At 35.2% G+C, this 23528-nt stretch overlaps 1 protein-coding gene across 8 annotated transcripts in view; it reads right to left on the minus strand.

The window, feature by feature from the left end:
• Positions 1–23528, minus strand: part of PKIB (cAMP-dependent protein kinase inhibitor beta) — a 108939-nt gene that overhangs the window by 79424 nt on the left and 5987 nt on the right. For all 8 annotated transcript variants that reach the window (XM_021088819.2, XM_085016190.1, XM_021088793.2 and 5 more), the window contains exon 2: positions 3662–3761. The gene's annotated coding sequence lies outside the window, so the exon portion shown is untranslated. The remainder of the gene's footprint in view (positions 1–3661; positions 3762–23528) is intronic.

Below are 23528 nucleotides of genomic sequence, written 5' to 3' on the forward strand. Positions count from 1 at the left end.
CCTGCATAATTCAAGACAGGAAACTGGAAATAATTTATTTTTATTAGACATAACATGTTTTAACACACTGTAAAAATTCAGATGTTACACAAAAATGTGAATAACTTCTACTGAAATGGAAATGCCCTGGCATGTGTAAGGATTATACAACTGTCTAGATGAAATCCCTTCCTCTATTGGATGCTATAACTCAAATTTAGTTGACATTTTGAGGTGGAACAATCCTAGCTACTATGTCATTATCTTCTCTAGAATTTCACCATTGGAATTTGCTCTTTGCCTATAGTGAGTACAATACCAAATGAGTACTATCCCAGGATGGGCTCTGCTTTATTAAGCCTTCAAACAGTAGTGTGTTTGGAATATTATTCAAACAGAACTTGCTGATTTATTCACTCTCTATCCCCCAAAACAAGAAAAGAATGTCGAAACACAGTGCTAGGCATGCTGCTTGAGTCTCCTTTCTGTTTGTACATAAAACACTTTTAATATGTCCATAGTCAAGCCTATCAATCTTCATTTCTGGTTTTGGCCTTTGATGTCATATTAAATAAGATTATAAATTATTCATCTATTTTTCAGTTGTATCTCATTATTTTCTATTCTTCAATTAATTTGATATTTACTTGTATTTGTGTGAATAAAAGATTCAACTTTACAATTTTTCATAATAATAACTAATTATTGCAATTGTGTTCTTGTAATAATCAATACTTTCTCCACCAACATGAAATGATGTCTTTACCAAACATTACCTTTATGTGCTTAACTCGGGGGAATTTTCAAGATGATTAAGCTCCTCCGAGGTCTCTATTTCAGTAAAACATATCATACTGTCTTAGTAGCAGTAATTTTACAATATTTTTAAATACTTGGAATTAGAAGTTATCTCTTCATCACTTTTTCAAAAATTTGCTTTTTGCAATCTGTTCATTCTTCCAGATGAATTTTAATAATCACATTTCCAACCTTTCCCTAAAAATCTCTTTGTGGTACTGTATGGGATTGCATTAATTTTATAAATTAATTTGGAGAAGCTAAAATCATTACAATGTTTATTTTTCTCATCCTCTAATACAATATCAGTCTCCATTACTGCTAATCTTATTCTGCGTTTCTCAATAAATGTTTTTTTATCTTATTAGAATTGTCATGGATATGACATTTCATGATTATTATATATTGGATTATTTTCTCATGTTTTCTATTTGCAGCTGTTATAGATTGATATTCATACACATAAATCTTTCGTATGACCACTAAACTGAAATCTCTTATTCTAACAGTTCTTTAGTTGATTTTCTTGGGATTTTTAGTAAAATATATGTGTGTATATTTAAAAAGTATATATATATATATATATATATATATATATAAACATATGTGTCTACATATATACTATATAAACACATATATACAAATTATATATATATTTACAAAATATATGTGTGTGTATATATATATATATATATATATATATATACAAAATCTCTATATATATACACACACATATATACTTTTTTAAGGAAAAAAGATGTCACTTCTAATAATTACAAATTTTGAAAGGCAGCATATCATAGTGTTTTAAATTAAAGACACAAGTTAAGCCACTTGAGTGCTTATTAGGCTCTACCACTGATTAGTTATGCAACTTCAGCAAAGTTACTTAGTTTTTCTTGGCCTCAATTTCTTAATTTGTAAAATGAGAATAATAGTGACTACTACTCCCTAGGATTGCTATGAAGATTAAATGAGTTAATGCTGGTTAAGTACTTAGAACAGTTTCCAGCATATATAATAAGTTTTAAAATGACAGTCATTTTTAAAAATCTATTACATTGGCTAGAATTTGTAGAATGATGCTAAATTAAGTGATGAAATAGGGCATGTAAGATTCTAATGTTCTGTTTTTTTCCGCTTGTTCACAATTTTATAACATCTCTCTATTTCTAAATTACTATGTTGTATACATGTGTGTTCTTAAATGACATACAGTAGTATTTTATTAAATGTAACTTGGAACCTGTTAAGAAATTAAAAATAGCAGTTTTATCCTTCTTGTCTATGATTATGAACTTAAAATAAATTTCTCAATATTGAACCACTTTCTAGAATAAACACCACTTTGTTGTATTATTCTATTGTGCTGATTTCCATATTCCTGTATTTAGTATTTCAGTGAATTTTTGTGATTTTTCTCTTTGGGGCTACTTTAGTGTTTTTAATTTTTTTTTGTTCTTTAGTATTACGCTTTTGGTTACATGAATCAGAAAAATTTTTCATCTCTTTTGTAGAGTTCATAGAGCATGGGATGATGTGTTCCTTAAAAATGTATATTTTCAACCACTGATTATAAATACCTGATGTAAACAAGATACTTTGCTCATCTTTGCATGATCCAAGCTGGTCAAGGGCATAGGCTTAAGATCAAACAAAATTAGCCTCAAATCCTAATTTCACCACCACTAGCTAAATGTGTGCAACTGGCAAGGTGCACTTTTGTCACAGGGAATAACTATGCCTTCCTTACTTTTCTCACACAGTTATTGTGAGGACTGCATGGTATTCCATCTATAAATCACTACACACTCCACTCACAATAGACTCAATAAATTATGTGACGTTAGCCTTAATTTTCCTGGACTACAAAATTAATGTTCACATAGGTTCTTGCTGTTTTTTCTAAGGATGGAGATTTCTGTTGCTTATGTAGAAATAAAAGTGCTTTTGATAATATTATTTGTGTGAAATTACAGCATAAAAGAAGGCAGACTTCAATTAAAACATGTTATTCTCTGCTGACATAACCTGAAAAAGTTGACACAAAAATAGTAAAAATGCTCAGATAACACAATTACAATGATGCCATTGTCTAAATGAAATCACAGTGGGTTAATAGGAAAGTTATACTGGTTTTGAGAAAACCAGGCAACAAGCCTCAACCAAATGTAATGTCTTCCACTCCTGCCCGTTCCTTTGAGGCTTGGTTCCCATGGGAATGGAGAGTGGGAGGAGACTGCCAGAGCCTTTTGCAGGCAGAGGCTTATTCCAAGGCCTCCAATTTTCCATCTTAACGGCAACAGGGGAGCGGGTCTCTCACTCTGAGTGGGAAACGCAGCACTAGGAGGTTGGGGGGCCTCAAATACATCAGCAGGACATAGAAAGCATTTGGGATTTATGTCCACCAATCAGTGTCATCAAGAATATTTACTTGCATATACTGCTTATAAAGCCATCAGTATGATCTCTGAGATCAGTATTAGAAGAGCAGTACATTTATTAGACCTGATAGATAATGAGTTTTTCTTCTGTTTTAAAAGATATAAATTTAAAACATTATTTTGGTGGATGAGCTGCTTCTGTTGAGAACAATTTAAATAAGCATAGCTAAGAACAGAAATATCAAACCAAGCTTCATCTCTGTACTCTGTCCCTGGTGGACAGAGGCTGGAAACAAGTAGCTCAAGTTCTCAGCATGCATTACTTGCTACTAATGTGACATTAAGATTCTATCAAGCTTCAATTTAACCATATGGATTTGTTTTCTAAAATAAAGACCTCTCACTTTACCTTTTCTTTGCTGCCCTCTGGCTTTACAGCAACAGAGATACTTTCAGGGACACCTTCAATCACAGGATTGATGAATCAAAAGTATACCAACCTCGATCTTTTCTGCACCCTTTGTGTCCTCAAAAACTTGATGGTTTCCAACTCCCTCCAGATTTCTCTTGATTGAGTGCCTTTTCAGTATACCATGACCTCTGAAGGAAACAAAGGGGGGAAAAAAGATTTATTAAGATAAACATCCCTTATTCCTTGCCTCTTTTGGAAAAGAACAAATGGTTTCTTGGACAATAACATCTAAATTAATGACAAAATGCCACACAATTTTAAAACAATGTTCATTGTTGTTTTTTCATTCCTCATCCTGATTTCTTTTATACTTCTCTGGTTTATAACAGGAACAGGATAAATTTTCTTGAGTAAGCAGCTCAGCACTCTCCCATAAAAGAGGAGTATATTTCTTTTTATTTCATTCCCTATTCAAACCCACCAAGTGTATTCTGATCAATCTTTCTTGTGTTTTGCTCTAAGACTGTGTAATACGAGCAGTCAGAGACATTCCTACTAAAGAGTAAAATCAACAATACAGCAAAATGTATTTTTTTGTTCAGCTTTTCAAATTTCCATTGAAAATAGTTTCACTGAGTGACAGCCTTTCTCAGATATGTGATCTTAAAATTCAAAAATCCCTGCAGCAGTTCATCTTTAAATTCCAATGCCAAGGAGCAAGGGCATTGTTTTCTTCAATTATCTAACATGGTGATTGGAATTCCAGAAGAGAAAATCAACCCAATAAAATCCGGCCCACATCAAAAGGTAACTTGAAATTTTGCTATGAAGAGGCATCTGACACACTTGCATGCTTTTCCTGTTCATATCCTTTTAGGTATCTCTACATCAAAAGCCCCATTCTAATACTAATAACAGAGAAAAACAACTGTGTTATTTTCACTTCCATATACACGCCTGACTGAGGTGGCTACAACCAATAATTGGGTAAACCAGGATACCTTTACTCAGGCAGTCTACATATTTGAGCAGACACAAAATAAAGGCTTAGTTGTCCTAGATGAGGATCATGTTTCATTCCTGTTATGGAGATCATCTGTTCCTTTTTCTATAAAGTATGGAGCCAGGAATGTCAATATTCCTATGCTTGTATGTGCTGCCTAACTTAACCAGGATTATTCAGAGCAGGTGAGAATCCAGTGCTGTTTGCTGTTTTCTTCTCTCCTTTGTAATAAACCACCGAATTCTATTCCAGGTTCATAACTCTCCTTGATATCACTCTTCCTTCTAATTCCATTTCCACAGGCACCATCTACTTCCACCTTCCTCACCCACATCTGACTTCACCCCATCAATTCTTACGGAGATTATAACATCCCTCACTAGTCTCCCTGATTTGAGAAATGCCTCTTCAATCCATGTTTCACTTTCCACTCAAACTGGCACAGTTATTGAACTTGTGATTTGTATAAAACCCAAAAATTGTATGTGGTGGAAATATTTCACCATGATTCTCAAGTAAAGCCTTTTTCTCCCAATGCCAACAGCATTATGCTAGCCATCTCTTAGGTCATTTGCAAATAATTGCATTACTTGTCTCTTTCAGTGGCTTCCACATTTCCTCATAGCTTACAAGTAAGCCAGTAAAAGAAAGTCCTCAGGGTGTTGTAACACAGAGGCAGATGCACTGAACTCTGTTCTAGTTCCTGCTCATCCCTTTATCAACTGTTGACTTTGAGGAGTCATCTTTTTGGTAGGTAAATGACAGAGTCTTGCCTATCAAATAGGGGTGAAAATATTTACTCTGCTTATCTCTCCAGGTTGTTCTTAGAATCAAGCAAGATCATCCACGATAAAATATGAATATGCAATATTATTCTGTTACCCTCCCTGAAGTACTGCAGAAGTAAAAAGTGTGCTTCTTGTGTTTAACACTAGATTAGGTTTGAGATCCTAGAAAGGTAGTTGTGGTCACACTCCTAAGTCTTACAGCTTCCTTTCGGGACTGTAACATTCTGATGAGTTTTGTTTGAGCTTCTGATAAAATAAAATAAAATAAAATAAAATAAAATAAAATAAAATACCAAAGGAATCATACTCTAATATACTTGGCTTTCCAAAACGTGCTGAAATCTAAAAGGGAAAGAAAAGGAAAAGGAACCCACAACAGTGACAAATCTTGGCTGAAACTGTCATGTAATTAAAATAACCCAACTGTCATTTATGGCACAAATGTTAATACAATCTCCTTAAAACCTAGCTAAACCCTCCAGATATTACTGGACACTTTCCAATAGGAAATGTGTGCCCATTTTCTGTCAATATATTGTAGGTTTTTAATTGGAGAATGTAGGCTCCAATTAAAGTAGGATGAACTTGTTTTGTTTCTAAAAAGGAAATAAAAAATACCAACCTGAATATCACTTTATATATAAGCAGCACAGCAGCCTCAGTCTAAGGAGGTTTTATTTTAGATTGAAAAAAAAAACCCAAATGAATATATTTGAACTCATGTATCCAAACAAACCACTGAAAATGTAGAAATTAAGTGTAGAAAGAGAAAAACAGAGTGATAAGAATAAAGTCCATAGTGGAGCTTTCTTTCTTTCTTTCTTTCTGGCTACACCTATGGCTGCAAAAGTTCCCAAGCCAGAGATCAAATCCATGCCACAGCAATGACCCAAGCCACAGAATGACAACACCAGATCCTTAACCTGCTGAACCACCAGGGAACTCCCATAACTGTGTTTTCTTAAAATCTGGTGAGACGAATATTAATCACAGGGGGTTTTTTTTAAGTGTATTTTCCTTTGAATTGCACAGGTATAAGAACACAACCCTCAATGAAGTATAATTTTTCTTTGAAAATTATTTTCCCATATTAAGAAGGTAAGTTTGTTCATTCATTCATTCAGATATTCAAAAACCAATACTTACTGAGGAGACTTTGTATAAGGTGTGATAAAATGTGCTGGTATGAACCCCTTGGCCAGGGGACTAGCAACAAATATGAAAGGAATTGCACAAATAGGCCATATAAAAACTTCCTGCTTCCCCCTAGAATGCACATCATCACCCTGGGCTCTCACTAGCAGGCTCTTGGCCATCCTTAAAAGCCTAGCTCGAAGGTTGCTGCTTTTGTAAAGCTCTTTGGAACTGCCTGAGTATGGTATGAATCATAACCCTTGCCCCTAAATCACTTTGTTCTTAACTCTCTGATGCACTTATCATGGTTGACTTCGTGTGATGGCTCTGTGTTCACTAGCAGCCAATGAACATCTTGAGTGGCAATGTTTTATTCATCTATCTACAGCACTTGACACGATACATTGTAGGCACTCAAATAGTGATTATTGAATGGAAAATTCACGTCTTTACTTACATGAGCAAAAGGTATATTATAACTTTAAAACGAAGAATTGCAAATGTCTTAATGCTTATTCTTGCTATATGTAGTTCTAAAAAGGGTGAATCTGTATCATGAATTTATACCTTTTTCAAAATATAGAAAACTCGTGTATTAATTTATGTGTTCACAATCAAATTAGCATTATTATATTAAAATTCCTTTATTTATTTATTAAGTTTCCCCCTCATTGACTCTTAGTCTAGTCTCTTCTATTTTTTCCTACTGTACATGCTTTATTTCTACAACTGTGATAGTTTTTAAGCTAAGCTATTAACAAGATCCTTGACAACTGCCACATTTTCAAAAGCTTTAATAGCTATTGCATGGACATAAAATGCAAATAACTTGTTTTATCCATTCACTCATTCAGCAAATATTATTATCTACCATTTGATAGATGCCGTGGAGGAAACAAAGACCCTGTTTCAGGGGACAGAGAGTTACAGCTAGAGTACTTGAAAAGAAATATACACAAATGAGCAAAATCAAAATTTTATCTGTGTCATATCTCTAGTGTATCTAAAATTAATCATCTGAATTTTTTTTTAATTTTGAAATTTTTGAATGAAGTCTCAGCAGCTGAAGAATTAATGAGGAGGAACTGATGAAAATGACAGAATCAGAGATACATTCACATTTCAGATTCAGTTAACACAGAAAGTTGAACATTGTATCCGTCTCCTTAGATTCAAGTCAATACCATAACCATAGGCAAAGTAAAAAATCAGGTTTTCTAATTTTAAAAGGTGATATTTGCATTGTAATATTGCTTTTACATAACAATTTGGCAACTCTGACCAAGAATCTTAAAAATGTTGAACAACTTTGACCCCGAAATCCTACTGAAAAATTTCCTTGACCCTTCTGGTACCCAGGATAAGCCCCTTTTCACTCTGTTGTTGTGCTGCTAGGAGAAGAGAAAAAGGGAAGAGACAAATGCCATATGGTATCACTTATATCTGGAATCTAATATATAGCACCAATGAACCTTTCCACAGAAAAGAAAATCATGGACCTGAAGAATAGACTTGTGGTTGCCAAGGTGGGGGGTGGGGGGGGGAAATGGACTTGGAATTCGGGGTTAATAGATGCAAACTATTGCTTTTGGAATGGATAAGCAATGCGATCCCGCTGTACAGCACTGAGAACTATATCTAGTCACTTATGATGGAGCATGATAATGTGAGAAAAAAGAATATATGCATGTATGTGTGACTAGGTCACCTGGCTGTCCAGTAGAAAATTGACAGAACAGTGTAAACCAGTTATAATGGAAAAAATAAAAATCATTATAAAATTAAAAAAGAAAAAGGGATTTTAACATTCCATAAACAACTGTTCTGTGTCATGAGCCCTGCTATACACTTTGCATTTTATTCCACTTAATCATCACAATTAATCTTTTTTTTTTCCAAAAAGAAGAAAGCACTTTTTTCAAAGTTTAGAGATGGTGAGGTACTTCCCCAAGGTCACACAGCTGATAAGTCACAGAGACAGGACTCGAGTTCATCTCTGTCTGACTAGAAAGCCTGCCATTGATCCACTATGCGTCATGATGCCTTACAATATTCCCAGACTGTTGACCTAGCCTTTATACATAACTATTCCTCTGCATTATTTTTCTCATGACTAGGCGGCAGTTCCTTGATGTTTTGTAGCTCTATATCTTAGAGGATTTTTTTTTTTTTTTTGGAGAATTGACTCAAAAATAGTTCACTTATTAATTTCCTCTATTTTTTCTTTTAACCATTTCCTCTTTCTTCACATCTCATATGCCAAAGAAAAGAGACCACATATCTCATCCTGAAAAGAAACAACTTTAGTGCCAAATGCCTACCAAATTTATTTTGCATTTAATAGAATTTGGACAGACAGAAAGAAATTTGATTAAAAAGGCTTCTTGCTGTGGACTATAGGCCCAAAGAATAAATGAAACAAACTTAGTTATGTAAAAGATTTCATAGTTTTCATTCTCTTGTGTTCTCTCACTATATCATTATAAATTAAAAACAAGTTTGTTGTGATTACTGACTGGGATGCCCTCATGAAATAATACGGTGTTCAAAATATAGCATAAAATGATTGAAAGCACAAATTTTGAAGACAAACTTCCTGATTATAAGTCTTTACTATGTATAGTTGGCCTGGTTGCTTGATCTTTCTGGGCAGGCCTACACCTCTCCACATGTAAAATATTCATAAAACTATCACCTTTCACACAGGGTTTTGGGAGAGTTAAATGATATACTTAGTTTAATTTACAAAGAATAGTGCCTGGCATATATTGTGCTTAATATGCTTTAGATTTATTAATATTCTTTGTAACAAAGATAAATAGAAAACCTCTGCCAATGGTAATATGATAAAGGCAGTAAAATGTTCACTTTTAAATAAGTAGCTTTAAAAATAAGGCATTTTAGAAAAATTTAATTTTTCTATTACTATTGCTATACTATCCCAGGTGTATTCTGATTAAATTGTTTAGACATATTAGTGGGTATGCATGTGTGTGTAAGACAAAAATCTATATGCACAATTCTTGAGGAATTTTTAAGGTTTTAAGTATTTTTTTCAAAAGAATACAGGTCTCTCAAAGAGTGCTGACCCCAATGCCAACAAAGAAACCTCCCGCTTTGTACCCAAAGCCCAGCTTCCTGAAACCTTCACAGGCAAATGGTTACAGCTCAAAGCCAAAATTACTGAATGAAAAAATACGGGGAAGAGGAAGATTAAAAAAGGTGTATATCACTTCTTTCTAGCTGGCCAATGTAAATTATTTCTCAGTGATGGATGTTTATTCCTCTACTTCACACTTTAGTCTTTGATGCAACTGTGTGTTACTCCAAAAGATCGAAAAAGCTGAATTTTTGCTTTTAAAATATGTTTTTGGATCTTCAGGAAAAGGCTTGCTCAATATGGACCACTTTAAGTCCTAAAAGCATAACTTAGCCTTCTTACAAGAGCTGATTAGTTTCGACATTTTATCAACTCTCCTAAAGAGTCACTTATGGACTGTGTTAAATACTAAAAAATAAAGTAAGATGTGGTTCTGGTGAATTATTTTCAGACTTTTCATACAGAGAGGAAACTCAGAGTAGTATCTGAAATATTAGCAGAAAATTCTTGCATTCATATTGAGTCAAATACTCTGCCATGCTGGCCCACTTGACAAACTAGAGTTAGCCTGCTGGTTTTTCTCAAATGTAAATATTTGCTTTGGCTAAATAATGTTGATAGGGAAAGTTACATATTCCATGAGGCATAAAGAAAAATTACTTTCCATTAACCCAGAAAAGGTAACTTGCAACTAAGCCTGAAAGAAAGAAACTGGAATGAAAGTATTTGCAAAGAGAACTCTGGCTGACACAGCTACCTGCCTTGCTCCAAGTTCATGTTTAATTAAACTTACATCAATAATTCCATAAATTAATTGCATGTTAACAAAACATAAGTTATCATCTTTGATTCTAAGATCAAATACTTACTGCTAACAACCCTTGTGCCTCTGAGGGAGGCTTGGCCCCCTGCCAGACTGTACTGCTCCTCCCATGGGGACAGGCCCACCACTACTGTACATTTCCGTGGGGGATGAGGCGACACCAGGAGCCCCCTGGTTGCTCAGCAACAACCCCTTATGACTGCTCCTCTTGGACTGCTAGGCAACAGCGCTGAGTCTGACCCAGCTGCTCCCAGTGCACTGCCTCTCAACAGGGCCAGGCTAACAGGAGGCCAGGGGCCCTAAGTGACTAGTTACATAATCCATACACATTTCTCGGGATGCTCTCCAACTAAATAAAAATCAGAGCAGAGTTAGTTCCTACCCTGAAGGATTCCCTTGAATGCATCCTTAATTTAAACTCTATCCTTGAATCTTTAGAGAAGCTGACAGGAAACTAATGCATCAAAAGCCAAAATCCATGGCTGGAAAACATCTATTAAAAAAACCACACACACATATAAAGGAGGCCATTCCTTTTTTTAATCATGTTTAACATATGAGTTTCAAACCTTTCATAATTTCAAAGAATTTTATTATTTAGATATTTTCTGTTAACAAACCCCACAAAATGGGGAAAACATATTAAACCACATGACTCATACGGTAAGCCTGTTCCTAAAAGAGCTTAACACATAACTCTAAGTATAGCAATTTCTAGCAAATATCTTCAATTCTTATCTCTAGTTTAACCTACGTTTCTGTCTTTTTAGTTCTAGGCTCTTAACAAATCTAAATTAGGCATATTTTTCCATCCATATCTGATCTGCCTCTTAGGACAAGGCAACAACCCAGCCAACCAGCCTAAAAACTTCCCCACACATGCAAACATGAGTCCAGCCTTGCTCCTATCTCCTGGACTGTCCTTTACCTCTTTGTTGTAGAGAAAGAGGTACGTGCTCAGAGGGATACAGACTCACAGCCAGTCTACCACAGTACAAATACGATTCTACTGCTCCACCAATTCAAAACCTTCAGTCAAGTCCAAGCTGTTTATCCTGAAATGTGAGGCACTTCTGAATCAACTTCCCCTTGAACTTCCAGCCATATCGGCAGCTGTCCAGTACATTGATTTAATTACAGCTGCCTAAGTACATCCCACACTTTAAGCCCCTTTTCCCTTCCTAGCACATATTCCTCTTTGCCTGGCAAAACCATTGGTTATCCTTCGAGATCTAGCAATAACATCACCTCTCCAGGAAACTGCCCCTGGCTTTAGAATTTCTTATAACTATCTCTGAGCACCTTATGCTAGATGCATACTGCTACAGTGGCATTAGTTACATTGTTTCGCAGTAATTTACCTACTCGGTGTGAATCCCATGTTCTAAAGGGCTAGGACCTTGTTCTGTTCAACTTGGTCTTTCTGGTGCTTGGCATATTCCTTAGCATTAAGGAGCTATTTTTCCAATAGTTTTATTAATGGTTAGAGAACACAACTCCTAGGTAATATTGTAAAATGCATGAGGATTGGACATTTTTAGCCTCTTAATTAACCAGGGATGAGGTAATAAAGCAATTCACCAAAAATCAAAACAAAACTTATTCTCCTGACTTCTGGGCTGGTCTTCTTTCTAAACTATGTTGAATCATTGAGGGAAAATAAGTAGATACCTCTGCAGTGATCCAACCCTTCCAGTAATATGGCTAAAATAATCAGATTTCCTGTGCTCCTTTTATTGTAATCATAACAACATGAAATTCAAGGGGTATTCATAGTCAGGCAACCAAGGGGTGGTCTAGAGCTGGTCTCAGGGCAGATAATTTCCCATTCAGATTAGTAACTCCTAAAGCAGCTTGTGTAGAAATCTGGGTGCAAGTGAAGTAGGGAAGAGAGTAGAAAAGAAACAAACAAAAATTCAGAGCTAAATAAAAAGCAAGAAAAAACTATTCTAATTTTAAAACCTCCCTAAAAAATACTTCACAAAACAGCATTTACTCAACATCTGTCTCCCACAAAGCACTAATTTAAAAAAAATAAATAGGAACATGAGCAAACAACACACAAAAGCCCACAAATGCAGCAGCCAGGTGCAATATCATGAAGCCACTCAACCTCTTACCTCATCACTTCTTAGGAGCTAAAGATATAAGCCTCCATCTTTAAAGATAATAATGCTTTTACGCCTTGTCTACAGCTTAAGTTCACATATATGTTTATGCCAAATATTGACAATTTTTTTATATTAGCAGTAATGTGATGACCTAAATTAATCCATGCAACACAAATTCCAATCAATAGAAATCTGAATTTTTAGCTTACCTGTCTTAACTTAAGGGGGACTTCCTAATCTATTATAAGCTTAAGGGTTCTAAATACCATTAAGGCTGTGCTCCCTCAAAACTAGGAAATCTGCACCCTTGGAAATACCAGAGTAAACTCACAACCACGTGATAAATTTTGTTTATCAGAGAAGTCTTACTTTACAGTATATATTTAAAGCATATTTATATTTTAAAACAAAAAATACATATAAAGTAGAATGCAAGATTATACAAATGTATATGATGAATATGAAATTTCAAAGAAACTTTGTACTTCTCTGTGGAGCACTCTGAATTACGCATCTAAATTTCTGGTAATTCTTTCGTGGAAAAGAGTAAAAGCCTTTCTCTTGGGGACTCCTTCTTAGATGCTGAAGAGAAAGATTACTTTTATGTAAAACATATATAGCTTTGACTCTAGCCTATCACCACTGAATTAAAAAAAGCAGTACCCTACTTAGATATACAATCTTTTTTTAATTGCACTTTAACCTTTATGATATCTTTTTTCTTTTCTTTTTATGGCTGCACTCGCAGTACAAGGAAGTTCCCAGGCCAGGGATTGAACCCAAGCCACAGCTGCAACCTATGTCACAGCTGTGGATAATTTAACCCACTGCTCCGGGCCAGGGAATGACCTATTGCCTCCACAGCAACCCAGCTGCTGCAGTCAGATTCTTAATCCATGGTGCCACAGCAGGAACTCCTATACTATCTTTTTTTATTTTGAAGCAAAAATATTTCTCTCTCCAATAGTCCTAAATCTTTCTGCAGGAACTTCACAGGACCAGTCTAAACTCGTGTGTGTGTGTGTGTGTGTGTGTGTGTGTGTATCTATAGATATACATACATAGATATATCTATAGATAGATATAGATATATGAGACAGTCTTTCAAATAAGCATAATGGCCACAGGAATGGAGGTAAATTGGATGTCAGGAAATGTGCTAGGTACTTGACAATTATTAACCAAAAAATGAAACTGCAAGTGAAGAGTATCAGCCCTATGCTACTGCTATAAAAAAAGTAGAAGAAGAAGAGGAGAAGAAAGGGGAAGGGAGAGGGGCAAGAGGAGTACGAGAGGAAACTAAGCCTTCGAAAGGATAAGTGACTTTCCCAAAATAAAACAGCTACGTAGGAGCAGAGCTGAGATCCAACTCCAAAGTTTGTGGTTGTTTTTCTCTTTTTTATACATCATGTTATACTGCCTTTCAACACCCGCTTTTCCAGGTGTTCATTTCTCCTAGTGAAATATCTCCATTTTATGATTATTCCTTCTATCACTTCTGCAATAACAGACCATCTTGATCAATGTATGTGTGCGTGTTTATTTGTTGGAGTTAAGTGTCCAGAACAATCTGACCATGATAGAACAGAGCTGGGCCATCACTTCCTTTGCTCTGGATAAGATACTGCTATTTATACAACTTACAAATATACTACCTTTGTTGGACAACCACTTGACATTATATCGAATTGGCCATAAGTCAAAATTCTTTAGTATTATTTTAACAGATATTGCCAATAACCATTTCTTCTCTATCCAATTTCCTTTTAAAAATTTACACAACTTGTGTTTAGCTATATATGCAACCTGTCAAAATAAGTTTTTATTCAGAGCATAGCACTGATTATATGACTCTCTACTCACTTTCAAGGATAAAAATTAGCTACAAATTTAAGTCCCAAGTTTTAATGCCAGCATTTACAATTCTTCACTGCACCCCCACTTATCTTCCCATCCTTATCTTCTTTCAGTGTGTTAAAGGATCTAGGGTTGCCACAGCTGTGGCATAGGTTACAACTGTGGCTCGGATCTGATCCCTGGCCTGGGAACTCCATAAGTCGCAGGGCAGCCAAAAAGAAAAACTAAAAAAAGAGAAAAACTTAAGTAAAGACTATCTATAACCATCCACAAAAAAGAAACTTAATGTCAAGGGGTGCATATAGCACTAAAATATGGAATTATAGATTCTATTTAGAATAATGCAGGTACTTTTATCTCTGTATTGATTTTATGATGAAGAACTGAAACCATATTGTTCCTACTAGGGTAATCATGTTGACAAAAACTGAAATCTCAACAGATTAAGAGACTTCTTCAGGGTCACATGACTAATTAAAAGCTGAGTTGGCCTTACAACAAGACTTTTTAATTTCTAGTTTAGTTATTTTCTCTACTATTATCATTCAAATCACATGTTGAAATGTTTCCATAAATATTAGCTGCAAAAATATTTATATAAGGAGAAAGATTCCCTTCTTACATTATCTATTTTCAAATTATTATTTGAACAGGTGGAATTTAATTTAAATTAAATTAATTTAATGTAAATGCATTTATTTAATTATTTAAATTATTTAATTATTTAATTATTTAAAATGCATTAATGATGACTAAAGAGGATTATATTACACAAAATTTATTTATACAAATCTTATTTTGCAACTTAACTACAAAGACAACAGTCAAGAATCAGATTAAAAATATTGCTGTTCAACTTGTCTTTGGCTGAGTATGGTATTTAAGGAAGGCTGATGATAAGGTCTTTGGAACTGAACAAAGATAAAATAAGTTAAACTGAAGAAGACAGAGGTTTGGAAGGAACTGTGGAGCCACAGTATTAGAAGAAATGATGAGAACACTTATGAGAAAAAAGATGATGCCAGGAGCTCTTAAGAAGTCTTGCAGCTATATCTGGGCCTCTTAGAATCCAGCTGCCATTCTGTGAGAGGCTCAAGACACACAGCAAGGCCATGGGTAGGCATTCATATGGATAACCTCTGCTGAACTTCCTATCAACAGACAGAATCAATTGCCAGCCATGTAAACGATGCATCTTGGAGATCAAATATGGTGGAATCTAGATATTTCCAGCTCAACTCTTAACAGACTGTAAATGCCATCAGTGATTCCAAGTCAAAACCGCCCAGCTGATCACAGTTCATAAACAGAGAAATATACACTTTTGTTTTAAGTTACTAAAAAATCTCTGAGCGTTGGTGTGGTTTGTTACTCCTGGAGTTATAATATCAGAATATACACTTAACATGGTCTACACATGTGTTCTAATTTCCACTGTAGATCATACGCACCTGAGATATGATCTGTATCCGATTCATTTTTTAATCTACCATAGCTCATGGTAGGTTTTGCATATGTATTCAGTAACTATTTATTAAATGAACGAACGGATACTTCCTATATATTAGTATTCCACAGAAACTTTATCTCTAAACAAAGCACAGCAAAATAAGTAAAAATAATTAGGAAAAAATATTGCTGTTTAGTCAAAATAAATGCCATAAAACTTATGCACGAATAATATTCACGGTTGTTACTCATAAGACACTCCTACAGATTTAATCAGAGCCTGTTTATGGCACTGCTTTGTTTTTAACCTTCTTGTCACTAATTTAGAGGACAGTAAAAAATTTGCTTGCCCAACATCCATTTCTCCTTTGAGGAACCTTCTCTCCTATGGTCACTGCATGTGATTCTATTGTTTCTAAGAGTGAAGTTAAGACCCCCCCTTCCTGATAGATCAGAACTCCCATTGCCCTGAGCCACAGTGATTGGCTCAGAAAGGCTGTGTGATGCAAACCTGCCTCAAAAAGCTTATCACACTTTTCCAACCAGCAAATGCTTAAAGAATGGTTTTGTGATGCAAGTTAGTCCACCTTTGGACTGGTGCCAAAGCTACTAAGTAAAGACACTTTTTTTCTCTCTGAATTTGAACTTGAAAAGTTAGGCCTGGAGCTGTAGATAGCAATTTTGTCACCAAGCAGGACTTGAGAATGAAGCCAAATTGAAGAAGAGTCAAGAAGGAGAAGGAAATTGGGTCCTTACAAAATAGTTTGAGCTCTAGATCAACCTGTTACTAAAAACTGGATTACACAAATCTGATAATCTCCCATTCTCCTTAAGCCAATCTGAAGTGGATTTTCTACTGTGAGCAACTGTAGCATTCCACTCAGATATCTGAGTTTCTCAACCCACAATATATTCAAAAGGTCATAAAGAAAGAGAGGGAACAGTAAGAGCTATTACATGCAGATGAAATAAATAGCTTACAGTTTGAAGGTAAAGATAAAGTTGAGTAATATGTAAAGAAGAAAATATGGAATTTCAAAAATTTCAGAAGTGTGGTGTCTTTAAGTCAAGGAGTTAGTCCACACGGCTTCCTGGGAAGGCCCTTAGTCCTAGGAAAACCAGCAGAGTTGATCCTGCTACTTGGAAGGATAGGGACTCTTGCACCAATATGCATAAACAAGAAGATAATGGGGTCATTAGGCCACAGAGGACTAGAGGCAGGTGGTAGTGAGGCTCTGAGGCTGCTGTTTAGGGGAGAGGGTGGTAAGAGATTACAGAAGCACATAGAATTCTTAGGTTCTCCATTGACTTGTGCTGATTGGAAACGTGGGCTCCACTGAGAAACATTTTCATCCAAGCATGAAGAGTAAAATTAGACAAATCAAGTAACTGGCCATCTCAATGAAGCCAAAGGACAAGTGTTGGTGTGAACCTTTGGATTTATGTTAAAAAAAAAAAAAAAGAATATAGGATGCTGTGCCCAGAGAGTTTCTGAATTTGCAATTTTAGGAAGGAATAATTTCATACAATAAATCCAGGGTGTGACTATAGAAGGGGTTGGCTGAAAAGGAGTAAATGAGGCCACTGCTTGAGTTGTGGAGGTCAAAAACTGAGAGGCTGTGGTGCTGCATATAGACATGAAGTCACCCAGGTTGAGAAGAGCGGATGGGAGGGAGAAGATGACTGTACAAATGAGTTGCTTGATTGTTCAGTGAAAGAGGGGTTTGTTCAGTGGTGAACAGATCATAGGAATGAGCAATAGTAGTTGATAATATAGCTCAAAGGAATAAGAATGAGTATAAGAGGTAGAGAAATAATGGTCTAGAGGTGGGAGGTTGTATGGAGGACATGAGATCCACCTCTCTACCCTGGGATTCATGAACTATGGTGTAATGAATAGTCTCCAATAGAAAGGGCTCAAGGGGAAGGGAGATACCACTGGGAGAGTCGGGTTTCAGGGAAAGAGGGAAAAAGTGGAGGTTAAGAGGAGTTTATCATGATCGAAACAGTGTTCCAGAAGAAATGAAAGACTGGTTTTGAAGGAAGAATAAAAAACAGAGACTAGGTCTGGGAGAAGCAGCACAAAGCAAAATAAAGTTTCAAAGCAGAGAGGAGAAATTAGTAGATAAATGATAAAAATGGAAATTTAAAGCATTAGAAAATTATCTGTTTCTTAAGGTTAACAAAATGACATGTTCCAAAACTAGTAACAAGGAAATTCAGGAAAGCCAGCAGCCATGACATTGGAACATGGAATTCCTTTTCCTTCCAAGTTTGAGGTGGTGAGTGACAGTTGTGCATACAGGCATCTTAGGGAGGCAATTGAAGAGCCTGTAGTAATTTGGAGGAATGGCAGCCAGGGAGGAACGTGGGAGGAAATTCTGTGCAACTTCAGGATGATAAGGACAGGTATGATGAAGGTGGGCTCCAAGGAGGTACGTGGCATGGGATGCTATTTCAGTAGGGAAGGAATTGGTTATGGAATAAATGAATTTGAGATAAGACTAGATATTTTTTTAAAATAATAATAACATCCAAAATATACAAAACAACTTATATACCTCAATAGCAAAAAAAGAAACAACCCAATTGAAAAATGGGTAGAAGGAGTTCCCGTTGTGGCGCAGTGGTTAACGAATCCGACTAGGAACCATGAGGTTGCGGGTTCGGTCCCTGCCCTTGCTCAGTGGGTTAACGATCCGGCGTTGCCGTGAGCTGTGGTGTAGGTTGCAGACGCGGCTCAGATCCTGCGTTGCTGTGGCTCTGGTGTAGGCCGGTCGCTACAGCTCCGATTCAACCCCTAGCCTGGGAACCTCCATATGCCACGGGAGCGGCCCAAGAAATAGCAACAACAACAACAACAACAAAAGACAAAAAAAGGCAAAAAAAAAAAAAAAAAAAAAAATGGGTAGAAGACCTAAATAGACATTTTGCCAAAGAAGACACATGGATGGCCAACAGGCACATGAAAAAATGATCAATTAATGTTAGGGAAAACTAATTGCTTAACTAAATATTAGGGAAATGCAAATTAAAACCACAGTGAGGTACCACCTCACCCTGGTCAGAATGGTCATCATAAATAAGTCAACAAATAACAAATCCTGGAGAGGGTGTGGAGAAAACAGAACCCTCCTTCACTGATGGTGGGAATGTAAATTGGTATAATCACTATAAAAAACAGTATGGAAGTTCCTCAGAAAACTAAATATAGAACTACCATATGGTCCAGCAATCCCATTCCTGGGTATATATCTGGACAAAACTACAATTCAAAAATATACATGCACACATATGTTTATTGTGGCACTCTTCACAACAGCCACAACATAGAAGCAGCCTACATGTTCATCAACAGAGGAATGGATTAAGAAGATGTAGTACATATACCCAATGGCATACTACTCAGCCATAAAAAACAAAATAATGCCATTTGCAGCAACACGGATGGAACTAGAGACTCTCATACTAAGTGAAGTAAGTCAGAAAAAGAAAGACAAATACCATATGATATCTTTTATATGTGGAATTTAAGTTATGACACAAAAGGACTTAGCTACAAAACAGAAACAGACTCACGGACAAAGAGAACAGACTTGTGGTTGCCAAGGGGGAGAAGGGAGGGAGTGGGATGGACTGGAGTTTGGGGTGAGCAAATGCAAAATATTACATTTAGAATGGATAAGCAATAAGGTCCAATTCTATAGTGCAGGGAACTATATCCAGTCTCTTGGGATAGAACATGATGGAAGATAATATAAGAAAGGGAATGTGTGTCTATCTATATGATTGAGTCTTTTTGCTGTACAGCAGAAATTGGCACAACACTGTAAATCAACTATGCTCTAATAAAATTTTTTTAAAAATACATTTAAAAAATAAAACAAAATAAAAGCAGTGAAGATAAAAAAATAAATAATAATAAAATTAGATTACTTGCTTCATTCTCTATTAAAATAACTTCCAAATGATTAAAAATTTAAATTAAAAAGATATCAAAGTACTATTAAAAATGTAGATGTATATGTTTACACGTATCCAGAGGAGACAGTTTGGGGGTTGGGGGATGTGCTTGGGTTGTGGGATGGAAATCTTGTGAAATTGGATTGTGATGATCATTATACAACCACAGATGTGATAAATTCATTGAGTAATAAAAAAATAAAAATAAAAATAATTTAAAAATTAAAACAAAATAAAATTTGGTGACAATAAAAAATAAAAATAATAATGAAATTAGATTGCTTGCTTCATTCTCTATTAAAATAACTTCCAAATGATTAAAAATTTTAAATTAAGAAGATATAAAAGTACTATTAAAAATGTAGATGTATACGTTTACATGTGGGAAAGTCTTTCTCAAGCTTAACAAAATCAGAAACTGTGAAAAAAACTGACAGCTTTGACATCCGTAAAATTTAAGTATTTTACAAAGTACTGCTTCCTAAATGGTTAATGGCAACAAAAAGAAAATGATTTAAAAATGCAACATAACAAACATACAAAGAGTTAACGTCATTATGAATTAAACTCTCCTGGAACAAACAAAAAGGGACTAAAAAACAGATAAAGAATATAAGAAAGCAATTCATAAAAATAAACCCCAAAATATCCAACATATATATTGGCTAACTAAAAATATTCAGCCTCACTCAAAATCAGAGAAATACAAATATGAGCTACATTTTCCTACTGATTTCCAAATTTAAACTTTTTGAAACAGTAATTAGTATGTTGGTAAAAATTTTATTGTTACTGGCTTCCTGAAAAGGAATTTTGCAAAATGCATTAAAAATGTTTAAAAAGTGAATATCCTCTGACCTAGCATCCCATGTCTAGAAATATATTGAAAGAACTTAATAAAATAGCTGTAAACAGTGTATAAAGATTATGAACAGAATTATCTACTATGATATTATTTATAAAACCAAACTGGGAAACATTCAGCATATTTACCAATAAGGATTAGTTAAAAATTTAATAGCTATGTAGCTATTAAAAATATAATTTATTGCCTTGAAAAGATATAGTAAGATGATATATTAAATGAGACATAGGGGACAGGACATATCACTTTTGTTTTTAAAAGCTACATATATGAAAAGAAGTTTGTAATTCATGGTAGAAATACAGGTGGACTTTATTTTCTTCTTAATACAATTTTGAAATTTCTTATTTTCACTGCAAGTGTATATTATCTCAAAAATGCTATTTCAAAATTTTGAAGTTTAAAACTTAGTGGTATTTTAAGTGTCAAACATTATCTTTCCAGAAAATAACATGTGGAATAACTTGTAATGATATAATAATGGAGAGTTGACAAAACAATGAGATTAAAAGAAAAAAAAATCACCTGATTATATTTTAACATCTGTGACTCTTGGTGAAGAATTTACAATAGCAAGCACATATTGTCCTTGGAAAAACTGAATTCTACATTTGAACACTGCTAATACTTAAAGCAACATATTTCAATTATTTGGGTATGTTTTTCTTTATGTTGTCTTATTTCTGTGTTAACTTGATAATCACCACAGGGTGCAGCAAAATTTAGATGTAGCCTTTCAATAAACTGGAAGTTTCTGTTTCATACCCTTGATAGCTGAAAAAGAGAATTTTCCAGCCAAAACTATTTCATAGGTCACTTTACATAATAACAAAATGTTTTTTTTTGAAATTTGCTCTTCCTATTTATTTTTATTCTGGTAATAGTAATTCTAAGAAGAAAAATAAGATACAAGTGGTATACCATTATTATATTAATATAAAAACACATCCTTACAAATGTAAGAAGACTGGAAGACAGTAAATGTTGAAATAATTGTGTTTGAATGTTAGAATTGAAATTCTAAAATCTTTAAATGTTCTTAATAGTGTGATAGTTTTATGATAAAAATATCTGAAAGAAGTTAACAAATAAAATAAACCTTTAAAAATCCTTTTGTAAAATAACTTGATATGTCCTTAGATATAACATAAACTGTTGTTCTGAGACAGAATCATATTTCATTAATCCATATTTTAAGCTCATTATATTGAGACAAACCCACAAAGTGAAGAACTGAACCATTTAGGTACTAAGACAATAGTAATTACTGACAGATAATTTGACAAGTTTTCAACAGATTATGTAAATTAAGATACTTTTTTAGTGAGTTGGTAAAAATAAACATCTATGAGTTAAAAAATGCTATTTCCTCAATCCCACTCTTGGGTGTATATCTGGAGAAAACTTTCCTTGAAAAAAACACATGCATCCACATGTTCATTGTAGCACTATTCACAATAGCCAAGACATGGAAACAATCCAAATGTCCATCACAGATGATTGGATTAGGAAGATGTGGTATATATACACAATGGAATACCACTCAGCCATAAAAATGCCATTTGCCACAACATAGATGGAACTAGACTCCCATACTAAGTGAAGTAAGTCAGAAAGAGAAAGACAAATACCATGTGATATCACTTATATCTGGAATCTAATTATGGCACAAATGAATCTTTCCACAGAAAAGAAAATCATGGACTTGGAGAATAGACTTGTGGTTGCCAGGGTCGGGGGGGAAGGCAGGATGGATTGTGAACTTGGGGTTAATAGATGCAGATTATTGCCTTTGGAATGGATAAGCAATGAGATCCTGCTGTATAGCACTGGGAACTATATCTAGTCACTTATAATGGAGCAGGATAATGTGAGAAAAAAGAATCTATACATGTATGTGTAACTGGGTCACCATGCTGTACAGTAGAAAATTGACAGAACACTGTAAACCAGCTATAATGAAAAAAAAATTATTATATAAAACAAATAAAAAATAAATAAAATAAAAAATGCTGTTTCCTCTCATTTTGCAGTTATACTTGAAAAGTTTATATATCCTTTCTTTTTTTTTTTTTTTTTTTTATTTATTTATTTTTTTTTTTGTCTTTTTTGTCTTTTTGTTGTTATTGTTGTTGTTGTTGTTGTTGTTGCTATTTCTTGGGCCGCTCCCGCGGCATATGGAGGTTCCCAGGCTAGGGGTCGAATCGGAGCTGTAGCCACCGGCCTACGCCAGAGCCATAGCAACGCGGGATCCGAGCCGTGTCTGCAGCCTACACCACAGCTCACGGCAACGCCGGATCGTTAACCCACTGAGCAAGGGCAGGGACCGAACCCGCAACCTCATGGTTCCTAGTCGGATTCGTTAACCACTGCGCCACGACGGGAACTCCAAAGTCATGCTTTTTTTTTTTTTTTTTTTTTGTCTTTTTGCCATTTCTTGGGCCTCTTCCCACGGCATATGGAGGTTCCCAGGCTAGGGGTTGAATCCGAGCTGTAGCCACCGGTCTATGCCAGAGCCACAGCAACGCGGGATCCGAGCCGCGTCTGCGCGTCTGCGACCTACGCCACAGCTCACGACAACGCCGGATCTTTAACCCACTGAGCAAGGGCAGCGATCGAACCCGCAACCTCATGGTTCCTAGTCGGATTCGTTAACCACTGCGCCACGACGGGAACTCTATATATCCTTTCAAAGCATTCAAACCTAGAACCCATGGACTTCTCAGAGCTGGAACAACCTATGCTGGGTTTTACTTGAAGCATAATATCCTTTGGCAAAAATCCACAAACAGCTCAGGGAGCTGACCCAGATCTAGACTATAAGGAAAGTATTCCTCACTTCTGAAAACCTTTTCCCACTCC

This window comes from Sus scrofa, chromosome 1 (assembly GCF_054392235.1).
Source record: "Sus scrofa isolate SSC_HxYL_T2T_F1_AM1 chromosome 1, Sscrofa_HxYL_maternal_Yorkshire_Landrace_v2.0, whole genome shotgun sequence".
NCBI lineage: Eukaryota > Metazoa > Chordata > Mammalia > Artiodactyla > Suidae > Sus > Sus scrofa.